Source organism: Palaemon carinicauda, chromosome 39 (genome assembly GCF_036898095.1).
Source record: "Palaemon carinicauda isolate YSFRI2023 chromosome 39, ASM3689809v2, whole genome shotgun sequence".
Lineage (NCBI taxonomy): Eukaryota > Metazoa > Arthropoda > Malacostraca > Decapoda > Palaemonidae > Palaemon > Palaemon carinicauda.
Genome location: NC_090763.1, coordinates 34,614,730 through 34,622,715, shown reverse-complemented (window position 1 = coordinate 34,622,715; position 7,986 = coordinate 34,614,730).

Here is a 7,986-nt window from a genome sequence, read left to right as displayed (position 1 = left end):
GAGAGAGAGAGAGAGAAGACTTCTGCGGTGATCCACTCATTGTCAAATCCCGTCTGGTTACAAGTTCAATCAATATCTTGTCCAAAGCCTCATCATATCTCGATCATTATTTACTGCCAATGACAAGCCCTCATCATTCATCGTTAGGAACTTTTGGAACACAATCACTTTTGGAACCCTGATTTGGAGCCAATTAGAATTGAGCTACGCTGTCAATGTATAACTAGTTTTCCCATTGTCACTGTAGCCTTGATGCAAAGTCGAAACGGTAGATTTCTAATGGTGATTATGTTCATTCAAGATTCATAAACAATTTCTGACACTGTTCTGTATTACAATGTTATATATAAACTTTATTGAAATAAAAAGGTTTTTTTTTTTTATGAAAACTCTTAAATACCAACTTTATTGAAATAAAGTTATATTTTTTTATGAAAAATCTTATATACTAACTTTATTGAAATAAAAAGTTTTTATTCTTTATTATGAAAAATCTTATATACCAACTTTATTAAAATAGAGTTTTTATTTATGAAAAATCTTATATACCAACTTTATTAAAATAGAGTTTTTATTTATGAAAAATCTTATATACCAACTTTATTAAAATAAAGTTTTTATTTATGAAAAATCTTATATACCAACTTTATTAAAATAAAGTTTTTATTTATGAAAAATCTTATATACCAACTTTATTGAAATAAAGTTTTTATTTATGAAAAATCTTATATAACAACTTTATTGAAATAAAGTTTATATTTTTTTAATGAAAAATCTTATATAGCATAAAAAAAGAATAGCGCCAACGTTATCCCTGCGTGTCGTAAGAGGCGACTAAAAGGGACGGGACGTGGGGGCTAGGAACCTCCTCTCCAGTATCTACATCCTGTGAGACATCGACAAAGAGATGGAGCTGGGGGGAGAGTGACTGCTCCCCGCATTCTAGTTTTGGGGTGTTTGAATGTGCTTGGATGTAGTACGATAGAGAGTAAAAGATGTGAAATTGGAAGTATGTTTAGGAATAGAAGGATGGATGTATTGGCCTTGTGTGAGACGAAGTTAAAAGGAAAGGGTGAAGTGATGTTTGGTGAAATGTCTGGTAGAGTGTCTGGGATTGAAAGGGGAAGAGCGAGAGAGGATGTGGCTTTATTGCTGAGTGAATGGATGACAGGTAAAGTAGTGGAATGGAAGGAGATATCATCTAGGTTAATGTGGGTAAGGGTTAGGTTGGGTAGGGAATGTTGGGCGTTTGTCAGTGCGTATGGGCCAGGTAGTGAGAAAACTGAAGAAGAGCGGAATGAGTTCTGGAATGAATTAACTAGGTGCGTAGAAGGACTGGGTAGAAGGAATTATGTAGTTGTCATGGGTGACTTAAATGCTAGAGTGGGCGCTGGAGAGGTAGAAGGTGTCATTGGGAACTATGGCGTACCAGGTGAAAATGAGAGTGGTGAGAGACTGGTAGATATGTGTGCTGAGCAAGAGATGGTGATAAGTAATAGCTTTTTCAAAAAGAAAGATAAAAATAAGTATACATGGGTAAGAGTGGCAAATGGAAGAGTAATAGAAAGGGCATTAATGGATTATGTGTTGATAACTAAAAGAATGTTTGGAAGATTGAAAGACGTGCATGTGTTTAGGGGTATGGCTAACGGTATGTCTGATCATTTTTTGGTGGAAGGAAAATTAGTTGTAGCAAAAGAATGGGGGAATAGAGTAGGTGGATGTAAAAGGGAGGTAGTGAGGGTTGAAGAGCTAATAAAACCGGGGGTAAAAAGTAAATATCAGGAAAGGTTGAAAATAATATATGACGAAGTGAAAGTAAGAGAAACTGGCAATTTAGAGGAGGAGTGGAAGTTAGTAAAAGAAAATTTTGTTGGGATTGCAAGTGATGTGTGTGGAAAGAAGGTTGTTGGAGGCAGCATGAGGAAGGGCAGTGAATGGTGGAATGAAGGAGTGAAGGTAAAAGTGGAAGAGAAAAAGAGGGCTTTTGAAGAATGGCTGCAGAGTAATAGTATAGAGAAGTATGAAAAATATAAAGAGAAAAATGTGGAAGTAAAGTGCAAGGTACGTGAGGTAAAGAGGGCAGCTAACCTGAGGTGGGGTCAGGGATTGGGTCATTCATATGAAGAGAATAAGAAGTAGTTTTGGAAAGAAGTGAAGAGAGTAAGGAAGGCTGGCTCAAGAATTGAAGAGACAGTGAAAGATGGAAATGGAAGGTTGTTAAAAGGAGAGGAGGCAAGGAAAAGATGGGCGGAATATTTTGAAAGTTTACTGAATGCTGAGGATAATAGGGAGGCAGATATGATTGCTGTTGCAGGTGTTGAGGTGCCAGTGATGGGAGATGAGAATGAGAGAGAGATTACAATAGATGAAGTGAGGAGAGCACTAGATGTAATGAGAGTAGGAAAAGCATCTGGTATGGATGGTGTGAGAGCTGAGATGTTGAAGGAGGGGGGTGTGACTGTACTTGAATGGTTGGTGAGATTGTTTAATATGTGTTTTGTGTTGTCAATGGTACCAGTAGATTGGGTTTGTGCATGTATTGTACCACTATATAAGGGTAAGGGAGATGTGCATGAGTGTTGTAATTCAAGAGGTATTAGTTTGTTAAGCGTAGTTGGAAAAGTGTATGGTAGAGTAATGATTAATAGGATTAAGGATAAAACAAAGAATGCAATCTTAGAAATACAGGGTCGTTTTAGAAGAGGTAGGGGTTGTATGAATCAGATTTTTACAGTTAGGCAGATATGCGAGAAATATTTAGCAAAAGGTAAGGAGGAGTATGTTGCGTTTTAGATCTGGAGAAAGCGTATGATAAGAGTTGATAGGGAAGCAATGTGGAATGTGATGTGGTTATATGGAGTTGGTGGAAGGTTGTTGCAAGCAGTGAAAAGTTTCTACAAAGGTAGTAAAGCATGTGTTAGGATAGGGAATGAAGTGAGTGATTGGTTTCCGGTGAGAGTGGGGCTGAGACAGGGATGTATGATGTCGCCGTGGTTGTTTAACTTGTATGTTGATGGAGTGGTGAGAGAGGTGAATGCTCGAGTGCTTGGACGAGGATTAAAACTGGTAGACAAGAATGACCATGAATGGGAGGTAAATCAGTTTTTGTTTGCGGATGATACTGTACTGGTTGCAGACACAGAAGAGAAGCTTGGACGATTAGTGACAGAATTTGGAAGAGTGTGTGAGAGAAGGAAGTTGAGAGTTATGTGGGTAAGAGTAAGGTTATGAGATGTACGAGAAGGGAAGGTGGTGCAAGGTTGAATGTCATGTTGAATGGAGAGTTACTTGAGGAGGTGGATCAGTTTAAGTACTTAGGGTCTGTTGTTGCAGCAAATGGTGGAGTGGAAGCAGATGTACGTCAGAGAGTGAATGAAGGTTGCAAAGTGTTGGGGGGCAATTAAGGGAGTAGTAAAAAATAGAGGGTTGGGCATGAATGTAAAGAGTGTTCTATATGAGAAAGTGATTGTACCAACTGTGATGTATGGATCGGAGTTGTGGGGAATGAAAGTGATGGAGAGACAGAAATTGAATGTGTTTGAGATGAAGTGTCTAAGGAGTATGGCTGGTGTATCTCGAGTAGATAGGGTTAAGAACGAAGTGGTGAGGGTGAGAACGGGTGTAAGAAATGAGTTAGCAGCTAGAGTGGATATGAATGTGTTGAGGTGGTTTGGCCATGTTGAGAGAATGGAAAATGGCTGTCTGCTAAAGAAGGTGATGAATGCAAGAGTTGATGGGAGAAATACGAGAGGAAGGCTAAGGTTTGGGTGGATGGATGGAGTGAAGGAAGCTCTGGGTGATAGGAGGATAGATGTGAGCGAGGCAAGAGAGCGTGCTAGAAATAGGAATGAATGGCGAGCGATTATGACGCAGTTCCGGTAGGCCCTGCTGCTGCCTCCGATGCCTTAGATGACCGTTGAGGTAGCAGCAGTAGGGGATTCAGCATTATGAAGCTTCATCTGTGGTGGATAATGTGGGAGGGTGGGCTGTGACACCCTAGCAGTACCAGCCGAACTCGGTTGAGTCCCTTGTTAGGCTGGGAGGAACGTAGAGAGTAGAGGTCCCCTTTTTGTTTTTGTTTCTTTGTTGATGTCGGCTACCCCCCAAAATTGGGGGAAGTGCCTTGGTATATGTATGTGATGAAAAATAGTGGTTTTTGAGCTCGGCTTTGCGAACACTTGCCAACTGCAATAACGTAGAAAAATCTGCAGATATAACCGTGCTTAGTATATATTCTATTTTTGATTGATTTACTGCTATGCCAGAGCCATCTATTGACCACATCACGAATTTCCCGCATTTTCATTAGCCGTACTGGGATTAAAAGAATTGAGATTTTAACTATACTTAATCTGGAACGTCAACCCAATTTATTAGATAAACAAACTCATAATTTAATCGTTCAAATGTTTAAGGTCGGCTCATGAGTGGCAAATGAAAGGGACCAGGGGTGACCAGGCAATGGTTTCTGATAACTCATTAGATAAATACACTTACAATTTAATCGTTCAAATGTTTAAGGTCATCTCATGAGTGGCAAGTGAAAGGGACCAGGGGGGACGAGGCCTTGGTTGCTGATTACTCATTAGTTAAAATAGTTGATATAGTTTTGAATTTAGGGTTCATAGTGTATAATATGTATAATAAAAGTATAATAAAGTAATTGCTTTAATGCTACTATACCCAAGCCGTCAAAATGATCTCTAAATATTTAGGTAGATATGCACACACAGGTTCAACCCTTCCCATCCACTGACCCTTTCCTAACTAAAACCCGATGTTCGTAAATTTGTGGGAGAGTGTGGTTTCCGAGTGTACATCTCGGGGTACAATCTTTCACCAGGGTGTAACTATTCCCTCTCCCCCTAGCCGTGACAGGAAAGAAATATATATATATATATATATATATATATATATATATATATATATACATATATATACATATATATACATATATATACATATACATATATATATACATATATATATGTATATATATATATATATATATATATATATATATATATATATATATATATATATATATATATATATATATATATATAACTTGTTCTATAATATAAAGGGATTGTAGCTTAGCTAATAATAATAATAATAATAATAATAATAATAATAATAATAATAATTTTCCAACTATGGCTGCAGCTTAGCTAATAATAATAATAATAATAATAATAATAATAATAATAATAATAACAACAAGTGAACCCAGAACAGGAAACTGTTTCAACTTCATTGGAATTTACACATTTCGACACATCATAACCGTATAAAATCAAAGTAAAGAACAGAAATAAAATTTGAACAGAGACTTCGAAAATTACGTTAATTTCATCACTTGTTCGATTGAATGTCGAGCAACATGAGTTTGAAATAAAACTCTTTAGTGGAATTTCCGGGACGTTTAATGCTGCCATCTATCGGCGGTTCAGAGAGCTAATGATCGGGGAAAATATGTCATGAATTTTTCGTGCACCGGAAGAGTAAATGTCCAGTTATTTCCAAGTACCTCGTGTCAATCATTTCCATGAGAGAGAGAGAGAGAGAGAGAGAGAGAGAGAGAGAGAGAGAGAGAGAGAGAGAGAGAGAGAGAGAGAGATGAGCTAATGATCTGTGAAAATATGTCATGAGAATTTTCGTGCACCGGATAAGTAATTATTCAATTATTCCAAGTATCTCATATCAATCATTTCCGAGAGAGAGAGAGAGAGAGAGAGAGAGAGAGAGAGAGAGAGAGAGAGAGACTTCTGCGGTGAATCACTCATTGCCAAATCACATCTGGATACAAGTGCATTCAATATCTTGTTCAGAAGAACCCATAAAATTTTGTAGGTGACCTTGACAAGATCACGAACCTGAATATAATTATTATTATACAGTAGATTCATTCACGGTGGCCTGGTGGTAGTGCCCCTGCCTGGTGATTGCTAGACTGAGGTTCGAGTCCCGCTCAGACTCGTTAAGTTCCTCTGGTCGCTGCAACCTCACCAGCCTTGTGAGCTAAGGATGCCAGACTGAGGCTCGAGTCCCGCTCAGACTCGTTAAGTTCCTCTGGTCGCTGCAACCTCACCAGCCTTATAAGCTAGGGATGAGGGGGGGGGGGGGGAGCCTATAGGACTATCTGGCGAGTCATCAGCAGCCATTGCCTGGCCCTCCTTGGTCCTAGCTTGAATGGAGAGCGGGCTTAGGCGCTGATCATATGTATATATGGCCAGTCTCTAGGGCATTGTCCCGCTTGCTAAGGCAATGTCACTGTCACTTGCCTCTGCCATTCATGAGCGGCCTTTAAACCTTAAACCTTTAAACATGTGAAAAAGTATAAGTTGGTCCGTAGACTAGAAAAAAATATGCTGAGAATCTTCATTGGCGGAGATCTGAAATATCTAATTGCTCTTTCATCATATTCCTGATACTTTCTTATAAATGTTTGTATGATGCATTCTTCTAAATCTCTCTATTTTTCTTGTCTATATTAACTGTTTAAAGTTTCCTCTCAAATCGAAAAAATTCATGTGTTTTAGTCGTATTTCGATCACAAATAATAAAACTGGTCTAGAAATAAGGTTATATTTACGTAGCAGTATTTATTGATAATTACAGGTACAGTTGGCTTCATTAACTCCAGTACACTTCACTGAGCTAACCCCGTGATAAAACAATACTATTAATCTTACGAAGTACTGCTACGTAAATAATATTTTGTATAATATTATAGAGATTACTAAACATTTGTGAGCACCATATTGAAGGAACATCATATAATTTATAGAGTTCTATAGATTATATCTTACGGAACGATTTTAAACGTAAGATAGAATGATATCAATTTAGTGCTATTGATTATTTTATTAAGACTGGTATCTCTGAGATGATCAAACCAGATCTCTACAGGAAAGGCCGATGGCATAATTCATTCATTACAGAGGAAGTCAGAACATTCCCCACCATGATACATACATAACGTTACTGCAATAATAATAATAATAATAATAATAATAATAATAATAATAATAATAATAATAATAACTAATAAAATAATAATAATAATAATAATAATAATAATAATAATAATAAATACTACTACTAATAATAATAATAATAAATAATAAATAATAATAATAATAAATACTAATAATAACAACAACAACAACAACAACAATAATAATAATAATAATAATAATAATAATAATAATAATCTCAACCAGCATTTGATTCATAGAAAGAGTGGAATAATGAAAATTACACTGTTAAAGAAAAAGTCATTTTAATCTTAAATTTCCCGTAAAAATATACTATTCCCAGCCGTAATTCTGTTAAATACAGGCGACCGTAATTTTACCCTACTTTGATAGTCTTTTACCGGTTGGTGACAGTAATATCACTCCTTTATGTCAATAAATCTTTTTATAGTTTATATATGACATATCTGCTTTGACGTTGTTACTGTTTTTAGAATGATTTATTGTTAATTTGTTCTCATCATTAATCTATTTCCTACTTTCCTTTCCTCACTGGGCTATTTTCCCTATTGGAGCTCTTGGGCTTATGGCATCTTGCTTTTCCAACTAGGGTTGTAGCTTGGCTAATATTAATAATAATAATAATAATAATAATAATAATAATAATAATAATAATAACAATAATATATCCGTTTTTAAAACGGTAAATGCCAGGCAACATTTATTCTAGGATTTTTACCGTTTTTAAGGCAAATTTTTAGCATTGTATCAGAGTGTAAATTTGCAAAGGTTGATTATATTCAGTTAATTCAAAAAAAAATAATTCATGTCATCCTCGATTCCCTTTGTATAAGATTACAAAAGATGAATATATTCTGAATATATCCCGTTAATTTAAAATCTTTTTTTCATGTCACCTTCGAATCACAATGTATACATTACCAAAAGATGAATATATTCTGAACATGTTCAGTTAATTTAAAACCTTTTTCCATGTACACCT